The sequence below is a fragment of the Oratosquilla oratoria genome, chromosome 19 (genome assembly GCF_046742065.1).
Source record: "Oratosquilla oratoria isolate Oo_2021 chromosome 19, ASM4674206v1, whole genome shotgun sequence".
NCBI lineage: Eukaryota > Metazoa > Arthropoda > Malacostraca > Stomatopoda > Squillidae > Oratosquilla > Oratosquilla oratoria.
The window spans coordinates 58900908-58904429 of record NC_134795.1 but is presented as its reverse complement, the minus strand read 5'-3'; the positions used below and the strand labels follow the sequence as shown (position 1 = coordinate 58904429).

At 39.0% G+C, this 3522-nt stretch overlaps 1 protein-coding gene across 1 annotated transcript in view; it reads right to left on the bottom strand.

Annotated features, from left to right (window-relative positions):
* The window catches only part of LOC143035940 (uncharacterized), a 23096-nt gene extending 21882 nt beyond the window's left edge, over positions 1-1214 (bottom strand). Inside the window, exon 1 of the mRNA XM_076203168.1 lies at positions 1063-1214. The gene's annotated coding sequence lies outside the window, so the exon portion shown is untranslated. The remainder of the gene's footprint in view (positions 1-1062) is intronic.
* Positions 1215-3522: the final 2308 nt, after the last annotated feature.

The following is a 3522-nucleotide window of genomic DNA, read 5'->3' as shown; positions in this document are numbered from 1 at the left end:
TATACTTTACTGTTTTGCTTACCTCGCTTAATTGTGTATAAAATATATTTTTAATCATATGTTATTGATCATTATCATACATACATATACCAAGGCTTTTTCCCCCTTCCAAGGGAGGTAGCCAAAAAGGGAAAGGCATAAAAACACTCCCACCCATTTCATCCCTAAATACACTCCACACCCCTCCCACCCTCCCTCTCATCTGAGCACCTCCTGGATGACGGGTCATCCCTGCACCCTGCCCACCGCCCTGGGTTAGAAGCAGTGTCGCAAGACACAGCACATCCACAGCAAGGCCGCTTCATTTAATCGGCGATCCCCCCTCTCCGTCCCCCCTTGCATATAAGGAGAGGACGGGGAGAAATCCCTTCGGGCTGCGTCAAAATTTACTTACACATACTACCCTCCCACCCCACCCCCGCCCATTCCTCCTCATGCAATCACAACATCATCCATATACAACCATTCTCCACTCACCTCTGTCTTCCGTCCTCTCCCTTCCTTCCTCAACAGACATTCCTCTCTTCCCCAAAGCCCCCTTCACCCCATCCATCCACCTCATCCTCATTATCAAATAACTAAATAATCAATCAGTTTAATCATATTGATTAATTCAACGCATTAATCCCAGAGCTTATATTTGTCATAGTCAATGATTTAGAAGTTAGGTTCTTTTTGGTAAGTTATAAAATTTGCCCAAGATAATTATGCTTTCGTTCAGTCAGTTGGACAGTGGCATTATTTGAGAAGATTGTGCAAATTTCCCTCTCACAATGAAGTTGAAAGCACTAATTCATTCGTGTATTTTTCCATGTGCAAATGCATTTACACTTAGAGTAAGTCTACCACATGTGATGAAGTTCATTTCCTAATATATGACAGCAAGACCAGTCCGCCTTCCTGATACGCACTTCTTTCACGGTCAGCAATGCTTTACGATGGAATTATACACTGACTACTCACCCAGGTCCAATCTAGGTGTATGATAGAAGAAAAAGGAAAAAAAAAAAGAACGATTGTAACCTGTAACCACCAAAAGGGGATTAAACACTTGATACTTACCAGGTAAAATGAAAATCCTTATAAAAAAAACATTATAACGTCAATCCCAGTTACACCACTACTTTTAGTTACACTGGACAGCAAGTACACAACTCCAACAATGACCGGGAGGTATTGTGGACACGATATAAAACACGACAGCCTTTGGCTACTGCCCATTAATGACATCATATGCGGATGAGAACTCATTTCCGTTAGTGGCGTGAGGGAACAACGAATATCCGGGTGCATATTTCCGTATTGTTTGAATCTCACTTTGTTGAAATAAACAATTACTGCCAACCAGAAAACAGACATGTATGCTGGCTGAGCGGGTTAGGGCGTCGTTACTTGCGGCGAAGGTCGAGGTGAGGGCGGTTCGAATCCTGCCACCGGCGAAGTTGAACCAAGGGCATGGTTCATTAAATTCCACGCTACAAAGCCCTCTGTGGGGGGCACCGTCCTAGCCTCCCGATATGGGGGAGTGTGTGACAGAAAACCATATCATTATCATATTTATATGTGTATATATGTATTATATATATATATATATATATATATATATATATACACACACACACTAAAAGCCCACTGTTGATTGGATTTAAGAAAAGAAAAGAAATAACTATTTCCATATATTTCGATCACTTGCTGTGATCCTCTTCAAGTGGAATACAAAGACAAGAGAAAACACATATCTTATATACAGAGGAGAGAGGTGGAGTGAGGGAACATGGACATAACATATCAGGTGGCGTCTATATTGCTGCGCGGGCTTTGTGGCAAGTCATTCGCTTTTACAATTGAAAGAAGTAATTTGTTAACTACCAAGATGGTTATATAATCAGGTGACCATTGTCCTTTTGAAATGTTAAAATTAGGGAATTGTTTAATTAAGGAAGATTCAATGACTTTCCTTTTATAACTACATTTTGATTTGAAAATTATTTTTGCCTCGTCCCAATTTATGCGGTGATTATTGTTGGCGACGTGTTGAAAAACCGTGGAGTTCTGTTGTGCGTATTTTACTGAGTTTTATGTTCTTTTATTCTTGTTTTCAATTCTCTACCCGTTTATCCCCAATGCACTTCATCACATCCTGAGCAGGGTAATTTGTAAACTCCGAGGTTTATGTCTTCTGTTGTTCTGTGATGAACGTTGACTACTTTTCTGAATAAATTATCGGGGTAGCTATAAATGATATTTACGTTATCTTTTGATAGCATTTGGGAGAAATTATTGATAGATTTGTTATATGGAAGTTTTAGGCAATTTTTTTTCCATTTATGATGCTGAGACGGGCGGGAAGTGGATTTATAGTAACTGGTTTTGGCCTTACTTAAGGTTTTGTTTGTAAACCAGTCTGGGTACCCTAATCTTCTTAACTGATTTCTTATGGTTGAAATTTCTGAATCCAAATAAGATGGGCTGCATAGTTACCCCAATAATTTATTCAGAAAAGTAGTCAACGTGGGATGGAATGGATGGGAGTGGATTTTATACTTTTTTTTTTTTTTTGGGGCTACCTCCCTTGTAAGTGGGAAAAAGCCTTTGGTATGTATATTATGATAAAGACATTGATGACAAAATAATATACAAAGTCATTCAGGAAGTAGAAAGAATAGAAGAACATATAGTAATGGGTAACTCAATGGGTCTATTAAATCGTAGGTAATACAGGAGAGACGGACGGAAACAGTCAGACAGAGAGAAACGGAGAGGATCAGAGAGTATGGGTGTTAGGGCTTGTGAACTAACATACTTGTGACTTACCAGAGTGTGGTTCCACTTGTTTAAGAACATATATGTGATTACTACAAAGTGTTTGAAAAAATTATGTTGGAAATATATAGAAAAACTAAACCAAACGCCGCATCATCTTCCATGCTACCATCCAACACATGTATATGTTTGCATATATATATATATATACATATATATATATATATATATATATATATATATAAATGTATGCATATATATGCATATATATATATATATATATATAGGCATATATATATGCATATATCTATATATATATATATATATATATATATATATATATATATATATATGTAAATTGATATATATACATACGGGAATATACGGTGTGGGGACGGTGTGCGCGTGGCTCCTTTTTTGGGGGTTCTATCGCGGGGAGGGAGTGCCAAAGGAGGGGATAGGTTTCTAAGTGACTTGTGAATGGATAATCTATGCATCGCTCACAGATGCAATGACTAGCTGAGCCAGTGGCAGCTACAATTAGAAAAACAGATTTGAAATTCGAAAGGAAGAATGGAAACGCCCGAGGCTGAGCTTGTTTACAAGTTGAATAAGGGTGTCAGTGTGGCAATGTTTGAAGGTCATAAACCAACCTACCCCTCCTCCCCCCAAATACACCTCGCACGCCGAGTAAACGGCTATGGACAGCTAGACCTCCTCCTCCTCCTCCTCCCCTCCCTCTCTCCTCCTTATCCCTGC